The sequence below is a fragment of the Dendrobates tinctorius genome, unplaced genomic scaffold (genome assembly GCF_039654945.1).
Source record: "Dendrobates tinctorius isolate UK_male_01 unplaced genomic scaffold, ASM3965494v1 ptg000162l, whole genome shotgun sequence".
Lineage (NCBI taxonomy): Eukaryota > Metazoa > Chordata > Amphibia > Anura > Dendrobatidae > Dendrobates > Dendrobates tinctorius.
In genome coordinates, this window is record NW_027361829.1 from 71,181,565 (window position 1) to 71,199,839 (window position 18,275).

General features: G+C 43.8%; 1 protein-coding gene across 1 annotated transcript in view; it reads left to right on the top strand.

Moving 5' to 3' along the window:
• Positions 1 to 1,406: 1,406 nt before the first annotated feature.
• TRAK1 (trafficking kinesin protein 1) overlaps positions 1,407 to 18,275 on the top strand; it is a 197,948-nt gene continuing 181,079 nt past the window's right edge. The window contains exon 1 of the mRNA XM_073550103.1: positions 1,407 to 1,669. The gene's annotated coding sequence lies outside the window, so the exon portion shown is untranslated. The remainder of the gene's footprint in view (positions 1,670 to 18,275) is intronic.

The window sequence follows — 18,275 nt, forward strand, 5'->3', positions numbered from 1 at the left end:
ACTCTTACTGTTTCTTTTATTCATTCTCGTCTCGACTATTGTAACTCTCTTCTAATCGGTCTCCCTCTTATCAAACTTTCCCCCCTCCAATCTGTCTTGAATGCTGCAGCCAGGATCATATTCCTCACCAATTTTTACACCGATGCCTCTACCTTGTGCCAGTCATTACACTGGCTACCCATCCACTCCAGAATCCAGTACAAACTTATTACCCTCACCCACAAAGCTCTTCATGGCTCAGCACCACCCTACATCTCCTCCCTTGTTTCAGTAAACCACCCTACCCGTGCCCTCTGTTCTGCTGATGACCTGAGGTTAGCATCCACAATAATCAGAACCTCCCACTCCCGTCTCCAAGACTACACACGTGCTGCGCCAATTCTTTGGAATGCACTTCCCAGGTCAATACGATTAGTCCCCAATCCCCACCATTTTAAGCGTGGCCTGAAAACTCATTTATTCAGACTGGCCTACCGCCTCAACACATTAACCTAATCTATCCCTGTGTGGCACAGCCAAAAGTTTTTACCATAACCAGGTTCCCCACATCATGTTCCCACATGCTTTATGCATCCATTAACCTTCTGATTCTGTACTGTTACCCACTTAACATTATGGCTGGTCCATACAATCAGGTCAACTGTTACCACCCACCTTTCGTGTCTCCCCTTTTTTCCTCAGGGCAACTGTTACCTCCCACCTTTCGTGTCTACCTCTTTCCTCCTAGACTGTAAGCTTGCGAGCAGGGCCCTCACTCCTCTTGGTATCTGTTATGATCTATGTGATTATTGTTATGCTGTAATGTCTATCGTCTATACAAGTCCCCTCTGAAATGTAAAGTGCTGCGGAATATGTTGGCGCTATAGAAATAAAATTTATTATTATTATTAGCTGTCAGTCAGTGCTGCGGGTGCGGTTACAGCCGCCACTCTCTATACACGAAGTGGTGTCTGCACCAGCGCCGAATCCACCCCATGACTGAAACCGGAACACTACCGGGAGGAATGAAGTTAATTTCCTCCTTGTAACGGGGGTCAAGCTTCTGTTGCCGGACAGTTTCAGAACGCTATTAACCCCATATCTACAGGTTAATAGTTTTTTTTCACGTGACCGGTTCCCTTTTAAAATTTTAAAACGTCTGTGAATGACAAAAAAGAACAATCACTAAAAAAAAAAAATTGCAAATGATGATCTTTGACTCGCATAATCGGCAATGTGATGCAGCTTCGAAGCGTGCAATGTAATAAGAGACCATCGCAAATAAAAAAATTAAAAGTTTACTTTTTAACTGTAACATACCACATACATGTTCTCTGTTACATGTAACGATTGTCAAATATTTCTACTTTAACAAATGCTTTTTCTTCCCTCTACAGCTGTCTATGACATAAGTAATAACACACTGGGAAAACCTATGGACTACTAGACCACGGCACCAACACTGCGACAATCAATGGCAGTTTGCACATTTCCGTGAAACTTGCCAAGCTGGACCCCACAGCTGTGCAACACGACACCTCGGCCGCCATCGTGCCCATTCCACTAGTAAGCGACAATGCAGACCTAGCCGGTGCTGCAGGCATTGATGAAGAGCACTATGTAAGCGAAGCCGCGGGACCTGAAGATGATCTGGGTCCGAGAGAATACAGAGATGCCGGCACCATTACAGGTGGGTAACTTGTCTGAGACCTCAAGATTGGGACAGTGTTTGCCACGTGCCCTTGTCATGACATTGAAAAGACTTTTTATATGGAAATGTACAAAAATTATTGGTGATTAATATTATTTTACATATTTGCATTCTTATCTGATAGAGAAAGGAGAATAAAAATGAACTGCCTTATTATCTCCCTTGTAGTTCCGTCTTGCATTAGGTATACCGTCCTTCCCGATAGACATTGTTTAGCTGTTCTGTATTAGGAAGCCATATTGTCACAATTCCCTAAAAATTCCTCACCAGATGCATCACTTATGGCACAAATACTACTATACTGCCGTTTTCTTTTCTTTTTTAGTTAGGTAAATTATAGACCATCATTTACACTGGAAGAAAATTCTGATTGCTCATTTCACAAAAATCTTACAGTCTTAAACAGTCTTAGTCTAAACAAGTTGCCAATCTCCCAATGAACAAGAAGAACGTCCTTCGTCAGGTGTAAATGATCTTTTGTGCTGCACATTGTTTTCGGCAGCATATCATCCTATGTGCACACTACTTACCCACTGCACAGACTATTACAGAGATTTCAGTAGTGTGTGAAGCTTCCTTAGGCAATTTAAATGTGTTTGCTTCTGGGCGGTTGTTTAGTTCTGCACATCGGCTGGTGTAATCAGAATCTTATGCTAGGACATGTCATCACCAAACCTGACCACTAAGTGCTCTCAGGATTTTTAAGAGCCACCAACGCGTCATAATATCAGCCACAAAGTGTATTATCCCAGCACTTCAATTAAAGTAACAGATTAATATTCAACTCCACCTTCATTTATTAATAGCAGTTAAGGTCACTGTCCCAAACTTGCTTAAAGGGGTTTTCTCACAAACGCAAGTTGATTTTACTCAATAGATCTTGGAATAATAAGAATTTCCACATTTGGATGTGATTAAATAAAATTTTCCTGTGCTGGGATAATCTTATAAATGTGTCTCTGCTGTGTACTGTGTAATGGCCGTGTCTGACCAGGCAGGAACATGATCTGATCATACCACAGCTCCTGGGCAGGGGAAGAAGCAAAAGAGTATACAAACATTACAGCATGGGATCACAAATGATTCTTTCTTTGAAGTAAAACATTGTTTAAAAACAGACAGGGAAATGTTTTACCTCACATAAAGAATTAGCTGCGATCCCATGCTGTAATGTCTGTATACTCTTTTGCTTCGTGCCCCTGCCCAGGAAAAGTGGCATGATCAGACCGTGGTCAGACACAGCCATTACACAGTACACAGCAGGGACACATTTATAAGATTTTCTCAGCACAAGAACATTTTATTTAGGCACATCCAATTGTGCAACTCATTATTATTCCAAGATCTATTGATTAAAATGAACTTTTATTCATGGGAAAATCCCTTTAAAGAGGTCGAGCACTACGCTGGATACTGTTGCTGCCAAGTTTCATGTTGTTTTCTACGTTCCCTCTTCACTTCCTTTCCCCTAACGTCAACTCTGTTTTCACAGCCGTCACTTCCTCTCCTCCATGCCCTGGGTACCATATTCCTGTAAAAAATAGAATTAAAATAAAAAATAGGGATATATTTACCCTCTGTCGGTCCCCGGAGTCCTCAGCGGCACTGCCGGCAAGTTCCGTTCCCAGGTGTGCTTTGCGAGAATGACCTCTGATAATGTAGCGGTCACGCGACCGCGGCGTCACAAAGGTCATTCTTGCAAAGCACGCCTGGGAACGGAACTTGCCGACAACGCCGTTGAGGCGCTGGATCGCCGCTGAGGAGATTGGGGGTCGCCAGGAGGTGAGTATATCCATATTTTTTATTATTTTTAACATTCTTTATCTTTTACTATTGATGCTGCAGAGGCAGCATCAATAGTAAAAAGGTGGTCACACTTGTCAAGCACTATGCTTGACAAGTGTGACCAACCTGTCAATCACTTTTCCAAGCGATGCTTTAAATCGCTTGGAAAAGCGCTAGCATTCTGCAAGCTAAAAACGCTTGCAAAACGCTAGTGTTTTTCGGGAAAACGCATGCGAATTCCGCATGCGTTTTACCCGCGGCAGGGAGTTGCGGTAATGCTGCGGACAATTCTGCAGCATTTCTGAAACGTGGGCATACATCCTCAGCCTCACCTTACACACTCTCACAGCCAGAGCACCATTTCTCCAGGAGATAGTTGCAGGCAAGTCCTTGATGCATTGCATAAAAGTAACACAAGGCACCAGAACACCAACCATGATAATAAAACGTATCCACCTATGCACCCTTACTGCTAAACATGTTCTACTGAAAAATGGATGGATAGGATGTGATGGCACGTGATTGTGATGTCACATCAGATTCCAGAGTCAGAACATCCCAGGACATAAGAGCATTCTCCACCAGGCATCATGTGCCCGGTAGGGCAGCTCAGGTCATAGAAGGATTTGGGACAACAAGGTATTTCCAAGGGGTCTTCTCTATGGCAGTTAGTTCAAATGAAAGAAACGTATTATGTAGTGGCCAACGCAATAAATAAACGGATAACATAATCAAATGCATATGTACAACCGGTTAAATTAGAACTGAACACATTTTCAGTTGATAAGTTGTTATCCAAGCACGCTCGAATACTGTGCTTGAGTCACCGTGGCTGCATGTCTATTAGACACTCCCTGCATGTGTTGCAGCTGTTGAACAGCCACAAGACATGCAGCCGCAGGTACTCGAGCATAGTGTTCAAGCACACCGAACATACTCTATTAGCACTCGAGCGTGCTCGGATAACACCTTATACACGGATTTACACCTTACACGCTTGGTCATCACTAGTGCGCAATACTTTTTTCACCAACTATTTGTCCATACGACCTGATATGTATGCAGATATCACTTTTTTCCATGTATCATGCAGTCTGGTTTTTTGTTCATCGCAAATTACAATGCATTAATTTTCCTGAATTTCAAGACATCTGTCAAGTAAAGGCTACTTTAGAACAGCACAAAGGATGCTGCATCACTAGTGAGCAATGGCATAAACAGCAGCACGCAACGTTTTGGATGCCACGACCCCTTTCTTCATTGTGCTGACCTCATGCGAACGAGGATATATGTATTTTAATAAAACCTTATATCCAATTTACCAAAAATTATCATACAGGATATTCAACACCAAAGTAAATACCACTCTTACAAAAGTACTTTCAAATTGCAATTTTCCTTCATGGCCTATCTAATCACTGTATTCAAAATAGAATACAAAGAATTTAAAGGGGTTCTCCGGTCAAAAGCGATAAGTCTGCAGTCACTCTGTGTGACCGCAGCTTTATGAATCTCCTCAGCACACGCACTATGCGCTGCGGGGATTTACCGGTTTCATACCCGGGCCAGTGGGCGTGGCCTTGCTCCATACAGTTGTCTTGAGCCAAGGCCTCGCCCAGACCAGTGATGCAGATGGCCAGTGGGCGTGTCCAACTAGAGGGCGCGGCCTCATTCCATGCAAGTGTATGGAGAGCGAGGCCACGCCCCCTGACTGGGAGGATGTATAACTCATACATACTCTCTGATCCCGGGTCAGAAACTGACAAATTGCCCCATCTTCCTAGTATTAACCTCTTTTTGGCTAGTATTGCTAGAGACATTCTCCAGAACTTGTCAAAGTAAATCACTTACATTACACCTTTCTCCTACACAATTCCGCTCTATTGTAGTGTTTCATCATGATTCTTCTTTGGGTCATACTTTTATTTTTAATTTGCAAAATATAAAACTTAGGTTAAAGGTACATACTGTAGATCAGCAGTTCGGCTGGATAAAGAAACATTGTTACATCTTCGTATGTTACATCGTCGTATGAAATATGCATGAATCTGATGGCATGGTTTCTATTTATTAAGCAAGCGTTTTAATAATCCATTATTAATATTAACCATTAATAATAAATGGAGGCCAGAACTGAAGATTAATGTGTCATGGTAATTGGAATGCTGGGAGGATATGTGATAATTTCATGATCAGTGGGGGTCTCATTTTGGGACCCTTGCCTAAGGACGAAGGGCCAGGAACAGCTGTAGTTCTCCTTGCTGTATTAGTTTCTAGCATGTACTGTATGGGATCTGTAACATGGCTCCATTTAGGCTAGGTTCACACATTGAGTATTTGATGTGGTTTTTAAGTACAGAAAATTCATAACATGTTACTCTACCGGTAAAACAGAAGAGTTTTAACTTAATCTCATCCATGTGCTGTGTTTTTTTGTGCCGAATGAACATGGAAAATGGCTTTTGTAGTGTGTTTGTTTTTATTTACCGTATTTCACAATCTTTGGCTTGTTAATTTCTGTCCTTTTAAGTGTACCTCATTTCAGTGGGGACTCTAAACCCGCATGGCATTCATTGTTTTGTTGCTTATTTTGGTGTGTTTTGACATAAGAAAAAAAAAAAAACAAAAGTGCTCAAGGGCAGGTTTTAGATGCAGATATTCTGAGGATTTCTATTCAGTAATCTACTTTGAAAAATCTGCACCAAATATGCATTGTGTGAACCCAGTCTTAAGGCCCCGTGACATTTAGCGATGCACCAGCGATCCCGACAACTGTACGACCTGCTCAGGATCGCTGGTGCATCGCTAAATGGTCGCTAGTGAGCTGCCAAAGAAGCAGGTCTCACCAGCGATGCAGCAGCGGTCATCACTTACCTGTCACACACAGCGAGGGTGACGTCTTCCGCCTGCGTCCATGGAGTCGCTCGTCAGTGCCAGCAGGAAGCCGCCGACGAGAAATGGACCAGGACGATCTCTCGCGATCAGCGATATCCAGCGGGGAGCTGGGTCGGAGGTGTCACATGTAGCGAGATCGCTACCGATATCGCTGTTGCGTCACAAAATCGGTGACGCTTTACCAATATCGCTAGCGATCTCGCTATGTGTGAAGGGGGCTTTAGAGAGGTTGTCTGGTCTAAATTGATTAGTCTGCAATCACTCTGTGTGACTGCAGACTTATGAATCCCTCAGCTCATGCACTGCGAGTATTCGCTGATTTCTGAGCCAGGAACGACGGTGATGAATGCGTTAGGCTGGGGTCAGACTTGCGAGAAACTCGCACGAGTCTCGTACATCAATACCCGGCACTGCCTCCGGCACTCGGATCTGAGCATTCAATTGCATTTATTTCTATGCGGCTGAATGCTCTGGTCTCGAGTGCTGGTGGCAGTGCCGGGTATTGACGTGTGAGACTCGTGCGAGTTTCTCGCTAGTCTGACCCCAGCCTTATGCATACTCCCGGGCAGAACTGGTTCAGTCGGCGTGACCGTCTAGTGGGCACAGTCTTGCTCGATACAAGTGTATGGAGCAAAGCTGCTCTCAGTAGACGGGCTCTGGCCTGGAGTACGCATCTCGCATTTATCGCTATTCCTTCCCTGCTCAGAAACTGCCAAATCCTCGCAGTCCGTGTGCTGGGGAAATTGATGAGTCTGCAGCCACACAGTGACTGCAGACTTTTTATTTTAGACCGGAGAACCCCTTGAAAGGAAGCCTGAATGCTGATTCTTACTGCCCGAACCATGGGCAGCTTTCAGCCGATACCAGCTGTGCTACCACATCCACATGTGTGTTAAAAGGCCGACCTGGGTCTATGCTTCTCAGACTAATCTGAGTTGGATCAAAAATTGGTAGCGCTAATAGCGGAAAGTGATGGCTATCCAATGTCTGTATTTTACTTATACGCAGCACCATCCTTGTGCTCAGCACTTTACAGACATCACCATCTCTGTCCCCATTGGGGATCACAATCTAAATTCCCTATCAGTAAGTCTTTGGAGGAAAACTGAGTTCCCGGAGGAAATCCACGCAAACAAGGGGAGAACTTACAAACTCCTAACAGTGCTGCAAGGCTACAGTGCTATCCACTCAGCTTCTCCATTTTATCCCTATTCAGAACATGGAAATTCAGGTGTCACTGCAGGTTTTTGGGTCTTTAGGACATATTCAGGAGGAGTTTGCTGGATTTTTCATGCTGTGGTGATTGATATATATTCAAGACTAATCCGTTCATAATTAGTATTCCGGCCTTTCGCATGTGTCCTTTTTCAGAATGCCTCTTTTTGGTTTGTCCATTAATGCAGTTGTGCCGTGGTCTGTTTCCTTGAAAGCTGGCGATCTTGTGATGAAGCCACCATGACTGTGCAAGATTTGACCTTTGACATGAAAGTGTGAAATGTTGAGGAATGCTTCAGGTCACCGGGCACAGGACTAAGCTCATGTATCAGTTGCCCTTTTTGCAGGCAGTGCATCGCTATCATTTCCAAAATCCTGATGCCAGCAAAGTGAGTGAGAATCCTAAAGTGTCATGAACATGTTGCTTATTTGTGACTTGCACATTTGGTGCAGATTTAAATCTGCAGCCTGTCAATTCCTTCAGCGCTTTTTTCACCCATTGACTTCAATGACATCTGTCAAAAATGCTATAAAAATACAGGTGTAAAAATTATTTTGGATTTGCTGCGTTTTTGTGGTGTCTTTAGACAGCAGTGAATGCTTTAGAGATAGATATAGACAGACAGACAGGCAAGTTAGACAACTTGCACCTTGTGGAGCTTATTGGACAGCTTTTTATGATTAAGTAAATAAATGAAAAAAAATGATGTGGCATCCCCCCCTTTTTTTGCAACCAGCAAAGGTAAAGCAGACTGCTGATAGCTGATATTATCACGCTTGGAAGGTCCATGGTTGTTGGGCCCTTTCCAGCCTAACAATACCACCCCACAGCCTTGCCAGAAGTGGTGCATCACATTAGATGCACAAATTCTGACTCTTCTAGCCCTTCCTGTTTGCCCTGGTTCTTTGGCAATTGGTGTCAGACACCCCCGTTACTAGCCCAATAAGGAAAAATGAAAACACACACAAAAAAATGTGTTATTGAAATAAATACGACCCTAGCACTATCCTTCGTTCACCAATTTATTTAAAAAAAAAAAAAAAAATCCCACGCAGGTTCGCAGTAGTTCACCAAATCCTGCATAGTCCACAAATGGAAACCTGAAAAACAAACACGGAAAGAAATAAACACAAGACACTGTCGCTCATTGAACAATTTATTAAAAAGAAAAGTTTCAACGTAGGTCCGATGTAGTCCACCAAATCCGACGTAGTCTATAGCTCAGAGTAACCAGAAACGTCTGAGGAGCAGTGACGTCACTGATGTCATCTCCAGATGAAGGTGTCACCCAGTGGACCTGCAAGGGAATGTTTTTTTTTGTTTTTTTTAAATAGTTGAACCAGGGAAAGAGTGGAGGAGCATTTATTTCTATAAAGATTATTTTTGTGCGTGTTTTTCTTTTTACACCTGACATCAACTTCAAGCACCATTACCCCAATTGCCTTTGCACCAGGGCAATCGGGAAAAGCCAAGGCAAAGCGCCAATAAATGACACCTGTAATATGATGACTTCTGGGGTGGCTGTGGGCTGGTATTTTTAAGCTGGTAAGCACCCAATGACCATGGATCATCCCAGCCTGATAATACCAGCTCGCAGCTGTCTGCTTTACCTTTGCCGATTACAAAAAATAGGGGGGACGCCTCGTCATTTATTTATTCACAAAAAGCTGTCCCAAAATTTCCCCAAGATGCAATTTAATAATGCATTGGGGGGGGGGGGGGGGGTCCTGTTTGTTGAATTATATGTATATGTGTTCTTCTATCTATTATCCTCTCTATAGCATTAATTGCTGTCCAAATACGCAGGCAAATCGCACATTTTTTCTGCCAAGAGATGCAGAAATTTCTGCATCCAAATACTCACCGTATGCACATAGCTTTAAAGGTGTTTTCCAAAATGTCATCAATGATATATGAATGGAGGCCTGACTCTCCACATCCTTGACAGTTAGCTTATTAAAGGGGCCCTGATGCTCATTAGAGCACTATGACGTTTTCTAACCCCTTCCTGCAAATTGACATAACTGAACGTCCTGAGTAGGGGATTTGCCACATTGGGCACAGACTCCGAAGTCATGCCCATGCCATCCGCCGCCTGACCAGCTGTTATACACAGTCAGGCTCCTGCTGCTTGTACTGAAGACCAGACGGCGCTCCGATCCCAACACCCTAACCTCTCTGATGCCGCTGTCAGTAGTCACAGCTGCTTGTGAGCAGTTTGACAAAGGGAGACCTTTCCCTTTGTAACACCATAGGCGCCCCACAACTCGATGGCGCTGTGCCGACAGGTTGGTAAAAATAAAATATATGCAAAGAGCATTAAAATCAGTTTTTGTATTAACAAAAAATATACGGTAGTGGATTTGTTAAACGAATTACCCTCTGAAAAAAGAACAACACATTTTTTATCTCTATAACAACTCGTACAATAAAACTACGGTATATCATTTTTTATCTGATCGCTGTTAAAGTAAAAACAAAATAATTGAAATATGCGATAATTGCTGTTTTGTTTTTCCTACCTTAAAGAAATAAAGTGACCAAAAAGTTGTATGTTTTCCAAAATGGTACTAACAAAAACTGCAGCCGGTCGTGGAAAAAATAAGCCATTGTACAGCTCCGCCGATGAAAACTCGTGAAGCGTGGCTCTCAGATTGTGGTGACCCCCAAAACAGTGTATTAATTGTACAAAAGTAGTAAGACGTAAGTACAACTATAGAAAGTGAATATCGCGATATTTGTACTTTCCCATAAATATTTAATGAAAGTTTAACAAGTTATACAGTATGTACCCCAAAGTGATGCCATAACAAGGAACCCCCGACCCTGAAAATAAACAAGCTGTGATTTGGAGTTTGTCGCCTAAAACAAAATAAGTTCTGGCTCCTTTCCTTGAAACTGATCATAGTGAAGTGGGGAAAAAAAAGGGTCTATCATAAAGGCTAAACCTGGCTGTTCCCATTGATCTGTTAACCAGCGCCCTGATACTAAGTAGACTATGGGGCCAATTCATCAAGAGGTGCACACCACTTAATGAATTCGGAGCCTCTTAAATGGCGAGCGCATCATTGCTGCGCAGAAATGGAAAACGGCATCAGATTTGATGAATTCGACGGAGAGTAACCATTCGCCCTCCCCAGCTCCACCGATTTTGGCACAGCTGATCCAAAGTGGCGTGGAAATAACAAATGTTACAAAATGTTTGCCTGTCAAAATCTCATCATGGGAGCGTAGCCTTGAAATAAAACGCTATAATTTCTTCCATAGGTTTTACGTTTCCAGAAAATCCCACTGTAAGAACAGATAACTCCTTCCTTTTAAATCTTGTCCTTGTTAGCTTTTAGGAGTCACGAAAAAGCCCTTTGACTGAATTTAGAAAAATGAATTATTTAATGATTCAATCATATACTTTGCTGATTTAATCTTGAAATTCCCATTAATTTGTGAAACCCTGGATTATCAAGATCTGTAAAAAAAAAAAAGTGGATTAGAAAGTTTAGAGTTCTGTAATGATTTCTCCCATAGCTGATGGCTGCCCTCTTGTGGTTACTTGCAATTATTGAGAGAAAAATCCAAGCCAAGCCGGTTACCCCAAACGGGTCAAGATTGGAGGACGTCCTATAGAGAAAACACTAGTGACTATTTCTGAGGTATTGAGAATAATTACACTGGGGAGCATAACTTTCGTTGAGTTAGATCTGACACTTGTTTTTGATTTAACTTTTGGCTTGTGAATCCAAAAAGGTTTTTCTCCTACTAAAACAACTTTTTAAGTTACAGGATACCATCTCTTTGTCTCCAAAACCATACAAAATGTACATACACTGGAAAATAATGCAAAAAATATATTGAATGTAATGTTACTGTAAGTCAAATTGTGTAGTTAAGGAGAAAATGTATGCTTATAGCTTTTCGTGGAGTTTTCAGTCTGTGGAGAATCCAACCTGAGGCCCCAACAATAGTCAGCCATCATATGTACATCCTTTCTACCCTGATACCTTCCATCTATGACCTTCAAATTTTGGTAGAATTGTTCACCTTGGCTATGCAGAAGCTCGCCAAGAATTTATGGACAACTTTGGTGTAATGGTTTGCTCATGTATTTCCAAGAAAGTCCTTGACAAGGTCTTTGAATGGTAACCAAGCATTCTTTTGGAGTTCTGATATTGTCCCCATGAAATGTTCATTTTTGGCGAGATACCGAATCTGTGGGCCATCAAACACACCGGCCTTTATTTTTGTAAATGACAAGCTAGGAAATTCCAAAATGAGGTGTTTTAAACTGTCTCCTTCAGTTGGCAAAGCTTTATCGAATTGCTTCATGAGACCCAGTTTCATGTGTAGACTTGGGAATATAATGTTCTTTCTGTCAACAAGTGGCTCATATAGAATGTTTGGATCATCAGGTTTGAGGTCAGATCTTGGAGGCCAACTCCTCTCAAACCAACACTTCTCAAGAGCTCTGCTGTTCATGTACAGGAAGTAAGGATACTTGGTGTATCCATATTGCTGAGCCAGAAGTAAGCATACCTGTTAGGAGTCAGGTTCCTGCGTCTGCTCTGCAGGAATACAGACCCTTACATTCTGCGGTCTCTTGCTCTTTATCTACCGCAGAGGAGATTGCCTTGCAGCAAATCTCTCCAGGGCCTAAGTCCCTCTGTCCTCCTACTGAGCATGCTCATGAGACGGTTTCCCTTTGGAGATCGGGAGTCGTGCTCAGGTCCTGCTCCAGTTCTCATTGGTCCATCTTGGAGATCTGGAAGCTTCCGGAAGGTCCCGGCTGCTAGAAAAAGCGCGCATGGCCGTTCCGCCATGCGCTAGTATAGACTATACTGCTATATGTGAATGGTGACGGATGTATGATTCTGGTGACTGACTTATTATGAAACCCCTTCCCTCTGATATTACGCATGTGGTTAGGGAATTAGTTCAGTAGTCTGCGCCAGTCTGTGGCAAACCTTAGGCCACTGTGCACACCGCACCTCTGCGCTAGCATCCGACATAGCGCCTGCTTTGTAGCTGTGTCGTCCAGCGGCAGTGTCCTGCGCCGCGCTGCAGTTGCAGCCCTTCTTGGCGTTCGCAGCAGCGACGCCGCACACACGGTAGGTCTAGACGGACTCGGCCCCTCTGTGTTAGTCCCTGCTCCTGTGACCTTATACCGTGTGTGCATTTACCTGAGGCCTGTGACTCTAACAGGCTCGGCCTTTTTGTATTTTTTTGTTGCGGCGCCTCTGTGTGTGAACAGCGCCCGCTCTGCGCACTTCGGGTGAAGTTGAACCTGTGCGCATTATATCGCCATATTGCTTGTCTGCCATTACTCAGCAGCGGTTGTTACACCTACCGCACGGTGGACCCCGAGCGGCGAATGCACTTTATTATTTTTATTAAGTGCGTTCCGCCGTTCCTAACAATACCATTTTGAAGTCAACATTGATAATCCATTTGGGACTGCATTAAATAAATTGTGCACAAGTGGAAGCAATTATCCAGCTCCAGCAGGTAAAATATGCAAATCTTTATTTAGATTACTACAAAAAGTTTGGCGTTGTTGTGACACACCGATTAAGTGTAGTTGGAATATGGGAGAGGCGTGGAATAACCAAACGTGTTTTGAACACTGTGTTTGTTCTTAGACCCGGTTGTCATTCTGGAGTAGGACACACTTAAGGCCTCTTTCACACTTCAGTTTTTTGTCTCCGTTAAAATCCGCCAAAAAGGCGGAAAAGCGTATCCGTACCTAAGTGATGTGAACGGATGGCACAGGATGCGTTTTTTGAGAATTGTAAAGGAACCGCTGGCCGGGAAGGAGAGAGAGAGAATTGTAAAGGAACCGCTGGCCGGGAAGGGGAGAGAGAGAGGGAGAGAGAGAATTGTAAAGGAACCGCTGGCCGTGAAGGAGAGAGAGAGAGAGGGAGAATTGTAAAGGAACCGCTGGCCGGGAAGGAGAGAGAGAGAGAATTGTAAAGGAACCGCTGGCCGGGAAGGAGAGAGAGAGAATTGTAAAGGAACCGCTGGCCGGGAAGGAGAGAGAGAATTGTAAAGGAACCGCTGGCGGGGAAGGGGAGAGAGAGAATTGTAAAAGAACCGCTGGCCATGAAGGAGAGAGAGAGAGAATTGTAAAGGAACCGCTGGTCGGGAAGGAGAGAGAGAGAATTGTAAAGGAACCACTGGCCGGGAAAGAGAGAGAGAGAGAGAGAGAGAGAGAGAATTGTAAAGGAACCGCTGGCCGTGAAGGAGAGAGAGAGAGAATTGTAAAGGAACCGCTGGCCGGGAAGGAGAGAGAGAGAATTGTTAAGGAACCACTGGCCGGGAAAGAGAGAGAGAGAGAGAATTGTAAAGGAACCGCTGGTCGGGAAGGAGAGAGAGAGAGAATTGTAAAGGAACCGCTGGCCGTGAAGGAGAGAGAGAGAATTGTAAAGGAACCGCTGGCCGGGAAGGAGAGAGAGAGAATTGTAAAGGAACCGCTGGCCGAGAGAGAGAGAGAGAGAGAGAGATTTTTCATCCACCAGAAAGGATTTCAGGGTTAATTTTCTCCCTGACTTCCTTTCTCTGGGCATGCGCACTATAAAATGCGGATCCAACAAGAAAAAAAGTTGCAAGGTCCGTTCAGGCATGCCGGCGGATGAAAAAAATTTGGCGGATACTCACAAAAATGAATCCAACGGATGGCCATCTGTCAAGATCCGCCAGTAATGCAACTCAATGGGGAAAAAAACGGATCCGCAAAAAAAAAAATGGCGGATCCGTTTTTTCCAAACCTGGCGGATTTTGACTGATGGTCAAAAACGGAAGTGTGAAAGAGGCCTTAAGCTCCACTTTGAGCTGTTGACGAACAGTTGCCATTCATTCGAGGGGAATTCCCAATTCCCCAATTAAAGCATATCTGTTATGGCAATACACAAAGCCACTGTCGCTTCTAAACTAATGCACAAATGCACTTTCTCTGGATCAGCAGTAGGATGGATACCTTTGCTCCTTTTCAAGCAGGTTTTTCTCTTGCAGTCTTGATGTTTGGAGTTCTGAAGTTTTCTTTTTGTTAGTCCCAAATCTTGTGCCAAATCATTAACTCATGCTGCTCAAATCCCTTACAAACTGAGACCTCTTCAGTTTCAAAATGTTCATCATTGCCGTCACTTTGCTCTTTACTGTAATGCTGTTTTTAAAAAGCGGATAATTCAAGGATGGCTGGCACTGGGATTTCAGCTGAATGAGGCACTGGCCGTATTGGTATGCCAAATGGCATCTTATCACGTGTTCCCTACGCCCACATCCATAAACTCTGCATATAGTACTTGCACACTTTATGAGGGGCCCAAGACTGATCACCAGGTTTTACTTTGAAATAAGCAAAATAGGTTAGATTGGCAAATGTGTTGATTTTCATCCTTTGACTATGAATGGTTAACTCTTTAACCCTTTGTACATAGACTTTCGGAATGTATTTTACTATCTAGTGCGGCACACAATCTTCTGGCACACTGTCTCACATGTAACTGAATAACCTAGACAAATAACCTGTGGGTCCCTGCACCTTTTTTTTTTTATATTTAACAGCCGCCATATTCACATGTTATCGGCGCCACTCTGGTCGTCTTCTGCATATTGTGAACTGGCGGATCTTTCCAGTGTTTTTGATTAATCCTGAGGTCACTTTTCAATGTAAGTCTATGAGAGCCAGAACAAGGCTCTCGTAGAAATACACTGAGAGCTTGAATGTGACAGTTACCGCTGACATTCAGTCAGTTAGTAGTTTCGATCACATGATGGCGCCAGGAAGCGCTGAAGACTGTAGCCGGTAAGTGTAAGACTAGGGGCAGGGAACTGGTAATGCCATGACTCCTGGATTGAAATAAACATAAACGCTATGGTGATGAGTGCTTTAACCCCTTTCTGACATTTGTCGTAATAATAAGTTCCTGTTCCCTGGGCCTATCTGACCAGAGGCGTATTATTACTGCATGGCGATCGCCACCAGGTTTAAGCCGATTCTGTCAGCTAAGAACCAGCACTTAAGTGCCAGGAGCGATCACACACCGCTCCCGCATCCCCCTAAATACTGTGATAAAAAGCAATCGCAGCATTCCGGGAGCCGGCACAGGGCTGACAACCCCTCTGCTTTTGGATCGGAGACCTCGCGGCGTGAAGCGGGGTCTCGATCATTGCCAGAACTAGGAAAGTTGCTGATCATGCGCAGTGCATGATCAGCAACTTTCCCTGTCAGTGCAGAGCTGATGGTTTCTACAGCATTGGGGATGCTGCTATATCTCCATGCTGTAGAAGCGATCAGCCTGCAAAAAAAGGTAGTCCTATAAATAAACATGGTACCGCTGGAAATGTCATCTTTTCCCGCAATAAAACAAGGCGCCACACAGCTCCATCAGTGAAAAAATAAAAAAGTTATAGCTCTCAGAGTAAAGGAATGCAAAAATAATTATTTTTTCTATAAAAGTTTTTATTGTGTAAAAGCGCCAAAACATAAAAAAAGATCTAAATGAGGTATCGCTGTAATCGTACTGACCCGATTAAATAAAACTGCCTTATCAATTTTACCACACATCTAACGACCTGAACCTCCCTGAAAAGATGTTTTTTACTCATTATGCCTCCCAAAAATCGGAATAGAAAGCGATCAAAAAATGTCATGTGCCTGAAAATGGTACCAATAAAAACGTCAACTTGTCCCGCAAAAAAAACAAGCCCTCACATGACTCTGTGGGCCAAAATATGGAAAAATTATAGCTCTCAAAATATGGTGATGCATAAACTGTTTTTTTTTTTTTTTTACAATAAAAAGCGTCTTTTAGTGTGACAGCAGCCAAATATAAAAACTCGATATAAATCTGGTATCCCTGTAATCGCACCGACTCAAAGAATAAAGTCGCCTAATCACTTATACCGCACGAGGAACGGCGTAAAAAAATAAATAAAAATAATTCTTCACATGCTGTTGATTTTTTTCATTCTGCCTCCCAAAGATTGTAGTAAGGCTCAGCTCACATTTATCCTGCACTAAGCACTTACACCGGAGTTTCCTTGTAAATCTCTGAAATACGTGATTCAGATGGAACCTCTGACGGAAGATTCCCTATAATGAGGCAGATGGAGGCACTGTAGACGCCGTCTGACCTGTGATCCAGCGGTGTTAGTCTTTTTAGGATTGCATAAAAGTGCCGTCGGCCACAGTTTTATGCACTTCTGAAAAGGACACCGCTGAATAGAGGCCAGATGGAGTCCAGAGTAACTCTGCTGCCTCATTATAGTGAATGGATCCCTCGAGGGTTTGATCTGAATCACGTCACTCAGAGATTTAGATGGAAACCCCAAAGTGCTCAGCGTAGAGCGCTGGATAAATGTGATTCCAAACGTTATGTAAAATGTTCCCAATAAAAGCTTCAACTCAATCCACAAAAAAAAAAGCAAGTCACCACCCAGATCTGTCATCTGTTAATGGAAATATAGGGGGCTACCACGTTACTGGGTAGTACAAAGGCTCTGGAAAAGCGAAACCCCGTCCCTTCTGAGTCACATGGTGTACCTAAACCACATACATTGTCCACGTTTCGCATTTCTGAAGTGATGAGAACCCGCCTAACTTACGGGTGCTTGCCTCCAGAAGCACGGACTGGGCACAACCTACTGGTTACTACAGCGTACTGGTCACTACAACTGCCATTTGCAATTTTCACTCGGCAACATTCATTGCTGCTTTTTCTGGAAAATACTCATGTAGTCAAAATAGTCACTACACCTGTAGATAAATTCCCCAAGGGGTATAGTTTCCAAAATGTGGTCACTTAAGGGGGGGATTCTGCTCTTCTAGTAATTGGGGGCTCTGTATGTGGAGTCCGCAAACTGTTCTACAGTAGGAACGTCTGCGCTCCAGAATGCAAGTAGTGCTCCATCCCTACCGAGACTCCCCATATGGCTAAATAGTACTGTACAGCCATATATGGTGTATTGCCACGTTTAGTAGAAACTGTGGGACAAATCTTGCTGTTTTTACCCACTTCTTGTGTGAAAATGTAAAATCTGGGGCTAAAACAAAATTTTGGAAACAAAAAATAAAGTGGCGCTGGTGTAAGGCTAGTTTCACACTAGCGTTTTGGAGCGCAGCGACGGCCTGCACACGGCCGCCGCTAAGCCCCGCCCCCTGCCGCGCCCCCGCCGGTAGCGTGCGCCCTGCTTCCCCTATCTTTATCACAGGGGGCGCAGGCCGTGCGCAGTATGCGTTTGGCGGCGCATGCGCCTTTTTGACGGTGCGCCGACGCAACCAAACTGCAGCAGGTTGCGTTTGGCGCAGGTCGGCGCACCGTCAAAAGGACGCATGCGCCGCCAAACGCAGACTGTGCGCAGACTGCGCACGGCCTGCGCCCTCTGTGATGAAGATAGGGGACGCACGACGCATGCAACGTCATGCGCCCGGAGGCGGAGATACCGGTGGAGGCGGGGCTTAGCGGCGGCCGTGCGCAGGCCGTCGCTGCACTCAAAAGCGCGAATGTGAAACCGGCCTAAATAGGTCAATAGCTTCTGCGAATCTAGATACCAACCACAAGGAAATCAGAGAGATTATAAATATTTGTGAAAGACTCGCTCTGAAAAAACAAGAGGTCGGAGAAAAGCTATGTACTTGTTCATGAACAACCATTTGATAGGTAAAACCTGATGAAAGTAAAATAATAAATTGCAATT